The 15392-nt window shown below is 35.4% G+C and overlaps 1 pseudogene; it reads right to left on the reverse strand.

Annotated features, from left to right (window-relative positions):
• Positions 1-12974: 12974 nt before the first annotated feature.
• Positions 12975-14003, reverse strand: LOC145134623 (ethylene-responsive transcription factor ERF043 pseudogene; annotated as a pseudogene).
• Between the last annotated feature and the right edge of the window lie 1389 nt (positions 14004-15392).

Genomic DNA, 15392 nt, shown 5'->3' on the forward strand with positions numbered 1-15392 from the left:
GCGCAGAGTAAATTCTGGAATCATATACCTAATGAAAGCCAGAAAATGTTTATATAAAGGATGCACCTCATACTTGGCCTTCGTGATCGATGCTAAGAAGGAGAAAAAGGATGTGCAAAGTAAACCAGTGGTGTGTGAATATCCGGAAGTTTTTCCCGAAAATATTCCTGGATTGGCCCCTGATAGACAAGTGGAGTTTAGAATAGACTTGTTACCAGGAACAACACCAATAGCAAAAGCCCCATATCAATTAGCACCGACAGATATGAAGGAGCTTATGACGCAACTTCAGTAGTTGTTGGACAACGGTTTCATTAGACCTATTTCATCACCCCTGGGGAGCTCCGGTGTTATTCATGAAGAAGAAAGATGGGAGCATGAGAATGTGTATAGATTACAGAGAGCTGAACAAGGAAACAATAAAGAACAGGTACCCGTTGCCAAAGATTGATGACCCGTTCGATCAGCTGTAAGGTTCGAGTTATTTTTCGAAGATCGATCTTAGGTCAGAATATCATCAGCTAAAAGGTGAGGGAGCAGGATATTGGGAAGACTGCATCCAGAACAAGATATGAACACTACGAGTTTTTGGTTATGTCGTTTGGACTAACCAATGCTCCAGCAGCATTCATGGATTTGATGAATAGGGTTTGTAAACCATTCCTCGATAAATTTATTCAAAAAGCAAGCAGGAGCATGACAAGCATCTGCGTGAAGTGCTAGAAGTTCTGAAAAAGGAGAAGTTGTATGCAAAGTTCACTAAATGTGAATTTTGGATTCAAGAAGTCCAATTTCTGGGTCATGTGGTTAACCAAGAAGGGATAATGGTTGACCCAGCGAAGATTGAAGTTGTGATGAATTGGGAACAACCGAAAAGTCCCACGGAGATCCGAAGCTTTCTAGGATTAGCTGGATATTACCGAAGGTTTATCCAAGGCTTTTCTTCGATAGCTGATCCATTGACAACTTTGACCCATAATGCAGCTACCTATACTTGGAGTGAGAAGAATAAGGAAGCTTTTGAGAAGCTGAAAAAGAAATTGTGTGAAGCATCGATTCTTTCTTTACCTGAAGGAGTTGATGACTTCGCAGTTTATAGCGATGCATATGGAGTTGGGTTAGGTTGTGTTCTGACCCAAAGGGATAAGGTGATAGCATATGCATCGAGGCAATTGAAAGAACATGAAAAAAACTACCCCACTCATGATTTGGAGTTGGCAACGGTAGTATTCGCCCTAAAGATATGGAGGCATTATCTTTATGACACTAAATGTAAACTTTTCACTGATCATAAGAGTCTTCAGTATCTCTTTAATCAGAAGGAATTGAACATGAGGCAACGACGTTGGCTAGAGTTACTCAAGGACTACGACTGTGAGATACTTTACCAGCCTGGTAAAGTATCTCACAGTCGTAGTCCTTGAGTAACTCTGGTAAAGCAAATGTTGTCGCTGATGCTCTCAGTCAGAAGGTAAACCTTGTAAAGAAAAGGGCAAGAGCGTTGAGAATTGAAGTTGTCTCGACAATTGTGGAAAGCATAAAGAAAGCTCAGGAGGAAGCTTTAGAGAAAAATGACCGAAAAGAAGAACGTTTGGTCAAAACGTTAGTGTTTGATAAAAACGGTCAAGGACTGAAGGTATTCCAAGATAGGATTTGGGTACCTAAGACGGGAGGAATAAGAGATCTTCTGATGGAAGAAGCTCACAAGACCATGTACTCGATTCATCCCGACAGCACGAAAATGTATAGGGATCTGAAACCCTACTACTGGTGGCCGACGATGAAGCTTGATGTTGCAAAGTATGTGGTCGAGTGTGTGACATGTGCGAGAGTTAAGGCACAACATCAGAAACTGTATGGGAGTTTAGAACCTTTACCTGTACCCATGGTTAAATGGGAAGACATCACAATGGATTTCGTGACTAAACTGCCCAGAACGAAAAGCAGTCACGACATGATTTGGGTGGTCGTTGGTCGGTTTACAAAAAGTGCACATTTCATAGCAGCCAATGAGAAGGGGTCTATGGAAAAGCTTGCAAAGGTTTACGTGAAATAGATAGTGAAAGTCCACGGTGTTCCTTTAACGATTGTATCAAATCGTGATAGTCGTTTCACGTCAAGGTTTTGGAGAAGTCTACAAGAGGAATTGGGTACGGAATTGTGTCTAAGAACAGCCTACCATCCGCAAACTGATGGTCAGAGCGAACGAACGATTCAAACATTGGAGGATATGGTACGAGCATGTACCCTGGAATTCCAAGGTAATTGGGATGAACATTTACCTCTGGTAGAATTTTCCTACAATAATAGCTTTCACTCGAGCATCAAGATGACACCTTATCAAGCTTTGTATGGACAAAAGTGTCGAACGCCATCGTGTTGGCTTGAAGCTGGAGAAAAGCAGTTTATAGGACCCGAGATAGTTCATCAGACTGCTGAAAAGCTAAAAGTGATTAGGGAAAGGATGTTAGCATCTCAGGATCGTCAAAAGAGCTATGCTGAAAAGAAAAGACAACCGATAACATTCGAAGTCGGAGATTCAGTTTTACTTAAAGTCTCGCCGTGGAAGGGACTTACAAGATTTGGTAAAAGGGGAAAGTTGAGTCCAAGGTTTATTGGACCGTTTAAAGTTCTTCAGAAAATTGGGAACCAAGCTTACAAGCTAGAATTACCAGAAGAACTTGATGGTATTCATAACACTTTCCATGTGTGTTATTTGAGGAATTTCACGGGAGATGTTCCTGATATAATTCCAATTTCTGAGTTAACGTTGGATGAAAGGAAAAGGTTAATCGAAGAGCCAGAAGCAATCGTTGACCGTAAGACTAAAAAGTTGTGTCGCAAGATGGTCGATTTAGTGCTTGTGCGATGGAAACATACGAATGGGCCAAATCTCACCTAGGAAACGGAGAGTGACATGATGAGTCGCTATCCGCATTTGTTTGCTGATGTGTCATTCCGGGGACAGAATCATCCTAAGGGGGAGAGAATTGTAACGCCCGTGTTTCTAGGCTAGGCATTAATGATGATGTAATAGTCTAGGTCAACCTTTGTAACTTGTTTTGAAATAATAAGATGTATTATTTGAGTATTATGTGTTTATTACTTAATTATTATGATTTAATAAATTAAGGATAAAAAAAATAAGCGTCGAAAATGAATATTAGATGAACTCGATATCTATGAAAAAAGTTGTAGTGGTTGAAACAAGGATTCCGGAGATATAAAGAATACCGAAATCCGAGTTATAACGAAGAAGTTATGACCTGTCGAAGTTTCGCAACAGAACCGACACGACGTTGTGTGACGTAAAAAGTGAATTTACGATAAAGTGCTTTTTAGCCTTAGCGATCTAAATGGAAGTCGTAGTATTCGTTAAACCGAGAATTTTAATAAAAAGAAAATCCAAATCTGACTTCGTATGAGAAAGTTATGATTTTTCTAAGTTTCAGCTTAGCAGTAGACAAATAAAAAACTCGAATTTTAGATCGAGTGATTTTTAGCCGACACAACCTACACGAGAACCGAAGGTCTCGTCAATAGTAGTACAACGGTAAAAAGACAGACGAAAACGGATGTCGGATGAAAAAGTTATGAATTTTTAACGGATTTTCCTGTCCCGGTCTGTTAAAAATAATAATATTAAAAATAAAGTCAAAATTAGCCGACGGAGTCTAAACAAAAACTGTAGAGTATAATCTCACCTACGCGTGTATATAAAGAACTTCGAAAACGGAGCTCGTATGCGAAAGTTATAAATTTTTTAAGTTCCGGGCACAAAATCCGGGAAATTTCGCATGCATGGCTCGGAATCAGCCACGTCGCCTCGCATGCGAGCCTGCCCCGTGTCCGCCTGCTGATTCGTCCGAAGCGAGGTCCAATCCGAAGATGATGCGTGTCCTCGCCTTCGCTGCTGACGCGTGTCTCAGCCTCGCCACCTGTCTGATGCGTGCCTTCTTCTCCTTCCCTCGGAACCGAACCCTCGTAGGGTATAAAAAGAGGTGCGAACCCTCTCGGTTCCTACACCATTTTCATCCTTTTTCACTTCTTTCACCTCCCTAAACTTCCTTACAACCCCCCAAAGCCCCGGTATCATATCCAACACCCGAAGAACGTTCCGAAATGTCCGAAGACCTCGAGAAATTTATCTTTTCGGTTTGAAGCTCAACCCTCGCAAGGCCCGGATTTTCATTAAAGCTCCCGGTTTCATCAGAAACGATCGTTTTAAGAAACAAAGTGTTGCCCGATTATCGTTAAATCATGTGAGTGTGTAGTCACTTTCATCTTACACATAGATATGAAGTATTTTCTATAAAATACGTGTTATGTGTAATTATATTGTTTGTTTATTTGAGATGGGTGTTGAATAAATGTTTTATACAAGTTTTAAATTGTATATGTATTTTTATCTACAAATATGTTGAGTAAAACATGGATAGATGAAATAGTTGATGTGTGTTAAAATGATGAGAGGCCTCGATGTTGTTGTTGTTGTTGTTGTGGTTGTTGTTGTTGGAGTCATCTAGCGGAGTATAGATGACGACCACGGACCTTTCTAGACAGTCCAGTGGAACGCTAGCAGGTTCGCAACCTGTAGGTGTTGGTGAACTATATGTTCATTGGTGTACTCCATCCCCCTCATGGTTGCCTTATTTGACATAAATTGTTAAGGAATCCCTAAAGCAGTGTTGTCACCCCAATGAAAATCCTTAAACTAGGTCCCTTATGATAGGTGTTTAGGAACGTAAAGTGAGGATAACAGGAATGGGTAATCAGGGTTATTGTTGGTTGATGAAATTAATAAATTTATTTTTGGTTGATAAATTTAATAATTTTATTATTATTTGTGGGTTGAAAACCCAATATGCTCACCAGGCTCCCAAGCATGACCTACTCAGCTTTTTATATTACAGGTAGTGGACCCAGAGCATAGTTTGGATGATGAAGAGGGATTTTTGGATTATAGGCCAGTAGTTGTAAATAACTATTGTAAGGCTTATAATGTACTGTTTATGCTTTTGGTCTGTATCGGAACATAACATCCCAAGGTTTTGATATATAATAAAAATATATATTTCTTTAAGAAATGTTTTGATAAATTTTTATCATGTTTTATTGTGGGGAGAAATTCCGCAACATCTTTTAAAAAAATTACTCTGATTTTATTTTAAAAGCATAAACTAAATCAGTCTTTTCTGGCCGAGAAATTTTGGGGATGTCACACTCGACGAGTCGAGTCAACCTGGATTGTTGACCTTAATCGTTGACTTTGACTTTGACCAAGGGCTGACTATTTGATTTCTGGGGCATTTTGGGAAATAGGAAATTTATGAGTATGGTTATATGGTGATTATAGGTGGTGGAGTTTGTGGCGGTGATCCGAGAGTTTGAGCTTATCTTTCGAGTCGACAGTTGCGAGGTGAGTTATCCTCACTATACTCAAGGGTCTAAGGCACCAAGGCTGACCCTTTAGATTGATATCTTGATATGTTATGCTAGTATGATCTGTTAGATCGGTATCCTGGTAGATAGGATGGTATTATGTGGTATGTGGCATGATCACGTAGATTGGTATCCTGGTAGATAGGATGGTATTATATGGTATGTGGCATGATCTGTTAGATCGGAATCCTGGTAGATAGGATGGTATTATGTGTTATGTGGTATGATCTGTTAGATTAGTTTGTTTTCTGTAGACTGTTATGTGATTATCCGTTATATGTACACATGTTTGTTTGGCGGTTAAGGCTTATCTTCTTTGTGCGAAAGCCAATAGACATGGGCATTCCAACCTGTTGGTTGTGGGCCGTGAGTCTTCCATCCCGAGAATGATTGGACTCATAGTATGTGGGCATTCCAACCTGTTGGTTGTGGGCCTAGGGTATTCCATCCCGAGGATGATTGGACCCATAGTATGTTGGCATTCCAACCGGATGGTTGAGGGCCTGGGGTATTCCAACCCGATGGTTGACCGGACCCATAGTATGTTGTTTACGATTATATGTGTATTATGGTGTGTATGGGTATTTTGGGGGAACTCACTAAGCTCTCAGGCTTACAGTTTCAGCTTATTGTTTCAGGTACATCAGGGGACCGTGGCAAGGCAAAGGCGTGATCGTACCGCTCCTCACTTTTTATGACCTTGTTTCTGGGAGACTCTGATATAGACTATTTTGAAAACGAATTTGTAATGACTGTTGGATTTTATATGTTTTAAAAAGTTTAAATTTGGCATGATTTTTATGGGTGTTACAAGGCGTCCTCCAAACGACAATGTTTTCGCCTTCCAAATCGATAATCGAGCTGGAAACCTTTCAATGATTGGTCGCCAATTTTTTTCAGTGACATATTCACACCAACAGGTATCCTAGGTAGGTAAACGAGAAGGAACCTTTCAAACACCCAAAGACTCGTGCTTGCTCGTGTAATTTTGAATTAGACACACCAATGCCAAATAAGTTTGATTCGTGAAAATTCACTTTGAGACCGAAGAAAATGTGAAATGCAATCCAAGTTTTTAAAACTCTCCTTATCCATTTGCCAACGAAAATGGCATTACGAGCATAAAAGAGACGAGACAAAGTTGGGTAATTTGAGGCCTTTGTTGATATATATATATATATATATATATATATATATATATATATATATATATATATATATATATATATATATATATATATATATATAGGGAAATGATCAAATGAGAACACCTAAAAGGTTGAGAATGCGAGAACAATTGTGGACCAATCATTTCATAAGGGCATAAAAGGAATTTGACAAATGTAATTAAATATGGATAAGTTATGATAATTAATTAGTTTCTATAATTATGTGATGCATTTATTTTCCCTGATATTAGGAATGTAGTAAACCTTTTTTTTAGTTAACAAAATTAATTAAATATCATTTAACATGATTTAAAAAAAACGTTTTTATTTTTTATTTTATTTACCAACGACATATTAAAAATATTGAAGAATTTACCATATTATCCAAATATTTTTAACAACGCATGAATTTCTTTAACGACATATTAAAAACACATTTGTAATCATATATCAATATTGTTGTAAGCTTTAATGTATAAAACATAATTTGGATATAAAAGATTTCTTTACAATCATATTATAATCTTAAAAGAATAAAACACAACTTTTAGATAAAAAGTTTTCTATACAATCATAATTATAAATGAATAAAACACATTGCATAAATAAGTAGATTATACATCTCATCGTAAATGAATAATACAAAACAAAATTACAATATACTAATTAACTATTTTCCCTATAATCAAAATTAATACAACTCAAAACAAAAATTTGAATACAATAATTAACTATTATTCTATAATTCATAAATGAATAAGTCACTTTGCAGTGTTCTGTTGAATTCCATAATCATAAATAAATAAGCCTTCAACATTTCCACTTTATAGTATTTTCTTGAACAAGATCATTCCAACATTACATTCCAGAAGATCTTGGATTTCACTGTACACATGTAGAAACATAAATCTATTACAATTTTAATCATAAAAGAATAAAATACAAACACAAAGACAAAAATACATAATAATCATAAATGAAAAAATCATATTATTCAATTCATATATTATTAGAGTCTTATTTTTTTATGATTAAAGTCTTATTCATATAACTTCATTTATATATTTTTACAAGCTTATATAACACATAAATATTACATAAAATAGTTTTTTTCACATAGTTTCTTTCCAACCTGTACAGATTAAGAGGAAACACAGAAGATTCCATGATTCTAGCTTGAATATTTCCATTATATATTGAAGAAATAGGTTACAACAATGTGTTCTTAAAAAAATTGTCTTCAAGTGTAATGAAAAGGTCCGTTTTCATATATATGGTTTTGAGATTTTCATTCATTATTCATCTAAAAGTTGATTTTATCAACTGCACTAACTTTAAAATCCCCCATAGTATTAGTAAAGTGATATTACGAACTTTACAACTCACCTCACTCGACACTTGTTCCTAAAGAACATATAAGTTTAAGCCCTGAAAGTGACAGTAATAGGGAAAGATGCATGTTGGGGTTTTGTATTCGTCACCCAAGTTAACCAAATTTGTAGACAACCAAAAGCGGAAAACCCAAACCTGACCAAAACTGTAGACAACCAAAATCGGAAGCCCCAAGAACAAGAAGTCGACGAAAAAAAAAGAAGCAATCATATAAACAGAAGCAATCATATGAATAAAAAAAGAAGCAATCAAGCCAGAATGCAAAACATAACCAGAAAATAGAAAGGGCAGAACCTGAAATATGTCCACAGTTGTCTGCTTAAGGGTAGAAAAAGCAGGAGCAACTATTGACGTGAGAGGTTAGGGTTAATTGATGGTTAGTCGATCATTGCAGAACACGGTAGTCGATGGTTACTGGTGGTCCTCTAGTGGTCTGGTGGTGCCGATGGTCACACGGGTGGTGGTGGTGATGTTAGAAGGATTTCTACGGTGTGGGAGAGGTGGAGATGGTCGCCCGATTGAGAGTGGTGACGGCTCAAATTAGGGTTTAAAGGTTTGAAATACGTGAGTAAGAGATAGGGGGAGAGAGAAAGAGAGATTACAACAACTTGACAAAAATAGGCTAACCTTTAATAACTATATTACCCTTTAGTCTATTAAAAATTACAATCTCATCCCATGACTTTTAGAAATTTACAATTTCATCTCATGGCTTTTATAAATTATATTAGCCTTAGATCATAATATTTGAAGAGCTCAGATCTGTTCTCGCGTTCTCAACCTTTTTTGTGTTCTCATTTGATCCTACTCCTATATATATATATATATATATATATATATATATATATATATATATATATATATATCAGCGGCTATGTCTCGACGGTTCGGCCTTTTCCTGACAGTTCGACCATTTTCCTATGGTTCGGCCATTTCTTGACGGTTCGACCATTTCCGGATTGGCCATTTTCGGTTTGCTCATTCCCAACGTGAAAAGTACACCAGTCACCTCAACATCCTCATGAACAAATGTTAAGTTTTCTCCCCAAAAAATAAGGTACATCTGATTATACTTTATATACACCTCTCAAGAAACTTCTAAAGCTAAGTTACAACTCTCTCTCTCTCTATCTATCTCTATCTCTCTCTCTCTACATACAATTGGGTTCCTTCCATTCGAAATTCGAAGGACTCGACCTCATTTCATATCGATATTAACTTGACCGTCGGAGGCCGCTCCCGGGACGCAAGTCCTGGGGTGACTCTAACGATCTTGTTTATGAGTGTAACAGGAAACAAATCGAGGCTCGCGAGTGGCAACGAAGAACACATCCAAGATCTCGACTCGATCAGCCCCATGACGATTTTCCGGGTTACATCAGCCTTTAATCAAGGATTTTTTCAGAAGCGCTTTTGATGGCCGTGTGTAAGCCTTCCATGGCGACGATGAATAAAAATGACAACAGAGGATCGCCTTAACGAACACCTTTACTAATGGAGAATTCTTTAGTTAGGGTTCCATTAACAAGAACTGCTACCCTTGAAGATGCTAGACAACCATGTATCCAGCCCCTCCATCTGTGACTGAATCTCATTTGTTCCATTATCGAGTCGAGATAATGCCGGTTAAGTCAAATGCCTTCTCAAAGTTGATTTTAAACATAAAGATTGTTTCATTTGACTTTTTAGCCCACGAGTATACTTCGTTTATGATAAATGGTCCATCATGTATACTTTCCCCTTTAATATATGTTGATTGAATTCCATCAAGTATCCCCCCCTCCCTCCCTCCCTCCCTTTAATATATGTTGATTGAATTTCTTCAACAACATACTCAATCACCAATTTGTGACGCGTTACAAGGAGTTTAGCTACAATCTTGTATAAACACCCGATAAGGTTGATCGGTCTGTAACCAAGGCCTAACGGATCTTTGACTTGGGTATGAGGGCTATAAATGACGAATTGCAGCCCCGAGAAAATCGTCCATGTCACTCAAAATGCTTGACAAAACAAAAAACTTCTTCCTTAATAATATCCCAACAATTTTCCAGGTATTTGAAGGTGTAGCCATCAGGGTCGGGTGCCTTCACGCCACCATAACTCCACACTGCCGACTTAATTTCTTGACGAGTGAAAGGGGAGTCTAAACCATGAATCTCTTCAGGAGACACAGCCTTGATCAGATTATTAGAGAATTTCGATCTACCAGGCCAAGGGTCATGAAATTTGTTTGCAAAGAAAGGGTGGATTTCTTTTATTATGGCTGTGGGATATTGTCATTTAATGTAACCACTTAAATTAAATAAGGGAATCTCTTATTATTCTCTTGCCATTACGGTATTTATTTGTCGCATAATATGGATCAATAATTTAGGGTTAGAAGTGTAATTCATTTTACTCATATTCAAATAATTTAACTGAATTATTTGAAAATAATTTTAAGGAAAATTAAATGAATAAATAAAGAGAGTGGGTGGGTGAATGAAGTACCTTTTAAAAGCTAAAAGGGCTGGTAGCAGTGAGAAATGTCGATTTCTTTATTAAAGATGATATCAACGTATTTGCTCTAAATAGATAGTTTATATTTTTATATGGTTTATATGCAACGTTTTGTCCATATGAATCGGGTAAAAACGTGATTTTTTCAACCAATACATGTAAATACTAAAGGTATAATAGATCGTATTTGTTAAAACTATATGATAGTTGATAGTTGGAAGCTAACAGCCAAAAATTAGAAGCAAATAGCCAAAAGTTGATAGTTATAAATGTAATAAATATGTATGGAAAGAGAAATGTTGACAGAGATTCATGTTAACCTTTTTGTGCATGGAAATGGAAAGAACTTATAATTGCTTATACTTTTTCAATCACGAGATTTCTATTGTTGTTAGTAGAACACTCAAGACAACACATGAGCTACTGTACTTAAATAATAAATAATATCAACATTGTAGCTATATTAGATATTTAGTATTTAGTTAATTAATACTCTATTACATAATTAAGATTTTATAAAAACTCCTAAAAGACGTTTAAAGGATACGTCATTTGTCAATACTCATAAATGAATAATAAGTTAACAAGTTTTGAAGACCATATTTGAACTATATAAGTGGTTAAGGAATCCTATTGTTAACATTAGTTTTAAATAAATACTAAAAACTATTATTAAATATAATGTTATGGTCAGCTGAATTAAAGTATATATCTATCTTATAATCATCGTCCTTGTACTATTTTTTTAATGTTTAGAAAGTAGATCTTCCACATCTATTTTGCAATATTTTATATAAATAACTAATCATATTGTCATATCAGCAAAACTTGGAAGCCCTTGTAACACATATTGTATTATTAACAAGCCTCGTCGTATTATTTAGAAGTCTTATTTCACCTTATCAGTTTTATTATTCATTTATTAAATATTAAATTAGTTTTATAGTTATGTTATTATGTTATAGACATATTTATGCACTAAACATTATTGATTATTAGATTAAATATTAGATACTAATAGGCTAACACAATAATTTTACTATAACATGTTATCTTTTATTAAATCATAATGTGTACTATTATTAAGTTGTATAATTTACAAAAAAAAAAAAATCAAGACTAATTTAATTTATCATTTTTTTTAATATTTAAGCATGAATTAATGAGTTTATCATAATACTCACAAATTTTGCATGTCATTTGCAAAATTCACACTGTAATTGCCAAATTACCAAAACAACGTCGTTTTGAAAAAAAAATTGTCTAGATGTCATCAACGAAAACACGAATATTATCTATGAAAATGCAAAAAATTCACTTTGTTGAATTTTTTTTGAGTTATAAATCTTCAAAGATTATTTTCGCTGCAAAAGATTATCTAATATTGTAGTTTTCACATACGGAGAATGGTAAAAAACAATTCACCGAAGTTCGTAGATCTGATCTATGGAATTTTTTATAAAATACGAAAATCTTAGGTTTTTAGTACAAAGAGGTATCAAACTTTATTTTTCTACGGAAATTATATTTAAAAATTCCTACCCCAAATAAACTTAAAAAACTTTTTTTAACTAAAACCTAAGATTTTCGTCTCTTTGTAGAGAATTTTACAAGTGATTCTCTATGATTTTTGTCATTTTGATATATGAAAACTACAATATTAAATATTTTTTTGCTGGGAAAATGGGTTCTAAATATTTCTAACACAAAAATAATATATTTTTTCTGATAAAACATGAATTTTTGGAGATGAGATTTACAAAAATGATGGCTATATTGGCAAACATTTTAACTTTTGCTTAAATGTTGGAAAATAAAATAAAATAATATATGAGATTAGCTCATATTTTTTTCTTAAAAAATTATTTCATTTAATAACTATAGTTTATTATATTAATACTAATATGTTGATAAGTGTTATAAATTATAAATAATTAACATAAATTATATGATATAGTTGTTATATTATTGATGTGGTAATGATGACCAATTTAGAAAGAAATATATAATTATTAATATAAAACAATTAGAAAAGTAACATGACAGAAAATATATATAATTTTGTATTTATGTAAATTACTTTCAAATAAGATTTTGAGTGTAAGCTTAACTAAAACATTCATATTTCCTTCACTAAGTTTATTAATTTTTATTAAAATTGGTCACTGAATATCACTATTTATAATGAACATTTTAAATAAAAATGAACTGGTTCATGAACATTTTACAACTTAAATAAACATAAATTTAATAGTTTTATTTTTAATTTCGATCTTAACCATTCAATAAAAAAACAACTAGAAATACAATGATTATAATATCTTATATCAACATTTTTTGAATTTTAATAAACACGCTAATCAATTTATAATCACCCCTTAAATTACATATCAAATATAACTTTATGACACTCCTCGTGAAATAAAAATGTGGTTTAAGAGACTAAACTCATGAAACAACTAGAAAAACTAAAAGAAACATTTATTATTTTTATTTTATTAATATTGCCATAATAAGGCATCAAAGAAAAAGCTGCCAGGTGATATAACATGTCCGGAAGTCGACGGCATTACAGACAACGGCTCTCCACCGAAACATCCACCGTCGCCGCCTTCCACCCATGGTGGCGACGAGAAGTAGTCCCAACCAGAGTCCACAAACACAAAATCGTTCGAGTTGAACCCCTCTCCCAAACTCGGAAGCTCCACTATCTCGCTCAGCTCTTCCGACGGTGGCTTTCCCGAATACGACGTCAACGTGGACGCGGCGGAGCAGGTCGAAGAAGCAGAGGTGGACGGCGTTGATGGCGTCGTTGCGGTTGTGATCTGGTTGAGGTGAACCATGGAAGCAGCTTTAGTGGCCGCTGCCTGGACATCACATGGTGAGCACGAAATGGGTCGGGGCAAGAGGTCCGAAAGTTCAGGGAAGTTAAGAATGGCGGACTTGCCTTTGATGGAGAGTGCAGCGACGTCGTGTGCACGTGCAGCCATTTCCGGGTCAGGGAAGGTTCCAAGCCAGATCCGAGATTTCTTCTTCGGTTGTCGGATCTCCGATACCCATTTTCCCCACGCCCGCCGCCGAACACCTCTGTAAACCGGATGTTTACTGTTGTTTTTGGTGGCTTTGCTACTACTGCTATTGCCATCATCATCTTCTGCATTTTCTCTGCTACGTTTGATCCACTTCCTATTCGGATCCTCTAAACTCAGTTCTTTAGAAAATGGGTCGGATATTGTGGTGGTGGTGGTGGACTCAGTCTCAGAGTTCAGAGCCTCCGCCATTGTAGGGGATTACCCAGTGTGCAAATAGCTAGTAAAGCTACTGTTAAAGAAGTTAAAGAAATCTTGAAATGGATGATCCGACCCGAACGAGAATGACAAGTACTTGGTTTTTGGAAGGATGTATAAGTGAGATTCGTCAGGGAGAAAGTTTGAAGTCTAAAATCTAAATGCATTCAGAAGTGTTACGAGGAGTTTATATAGATACCCAGATAAATATAGAGAGAGAAAGTAAAGAGACAGAGAGAGAGAAAATGAATGGTGAAAATTTGATCATAATTACCTACAATACATATAGAGACATGTGAAAATGGATGACACAATTACCATGCAAAAAATGTCAAAACTATTTTTATTGTTGCCGTAAGATTATAAATCTGATTTGACATATACCATAATTATATTTCACTATTTATGAAGAGAAATATAATAAGAATTTTTAAAAGCCACGAACAATGATAATTTTAACTAATTTAATACGATTAGGTAAAATGGCTAATCTTACAAAAGTATAAAGTACTTTGATCATATTTTTAATTAAACAATAATTTTTAGAGTTATTCACAATATCATAGGTCTGTTGAAAAAACCCGAAACCCGTTCTACCCAGCCGATCCGTTCCGAATTCGGCTAGAATGGGTCGGGTAGAACGGGTAACGGGTATGAACATTCGGGTAATAGGTTAACCCGATAATAATATAGGTCGGGTTTTAGGTATGAATATTTATTTTCGGGTATACCCGAATACACGAATTCGTTTTTTAAATAATACCAAATATACAATGCAGTCACGTACACACACTTCAAAAAAAACAAAACCCTTTGTTTCCTTCTTATGAACGAAGGCTCGACAGTCGACGCAAAATTGCAAAGGGAATACGACGCTGAAGCTGAAGTCCTGAACCGTCATCACAATTCTTAGTTTCTCACTATCGCACAGAATGGAATTAAAAAAGTACATAACATATTATAATGATTTGTATTGTTATTATATATGTACTTGTTAATTGTATGGAGTATTTTCCTACCCGATTCTTTATTAAACCAACCAACATGTAAAAATAAAAATAAAAATAAAAATTATCAATAAGTGTCATTTAAGAAATTTTCGGGTATACCCGATAATTACCCGACCCGACCTCAAACCCGAATACCCGAAACCCGAAAACCCGAATTACAATGTAGGTCGGGTATCGGGTATTATTTTCTTAAGGAAATACCCGTTCTACCCGAAACCTGAAAATTTTACCCGTTCGACACCCCTTTGTGAGTATAAAGCTTTTAACTTGCTCTTTGGTTTCCTAGATTTAGTTATTTCTCAGGCGTGTTCAACACGCAGCGTTTGGAAGCTTCTAGCTTCTAACTTTTAAGAAAATGCTCGTAAGAAAGAAAAAGCTTCGTTCTGTGACAGAAGCGTTTTGCTTTTAGCCTAAACAAAACGTCCCAAAATCAAAAGCTACATGGAGAAACTTTCAACAATCCAAAATCAAACGTTACCCGCTAACTACTACTCGTTACCAACTAGTTTTGCCGAATAAGCCCCTCATATTTGTTACTTTTTGGTCCTTTTGAGTTTGTGCTTTGGAGTTGAGAGAACTCCAACACCTTT

The sequence above is a fragment of the Lactuca virosa genome, chromosome 8, assembly GCF_052849685.1.
Source record: "Lactuca virosa cultivar CGN04683 chromosome 8, Lactuca_virosa_CGN04683_v6, whole genome shotgun sequence".
Lineage (NCBI taxonomy): Eukaryota > Viridiplantae > Streptophyta > Magnoliopsida > Asterales > Asteraceae > Lactuca > Lactuca virosa.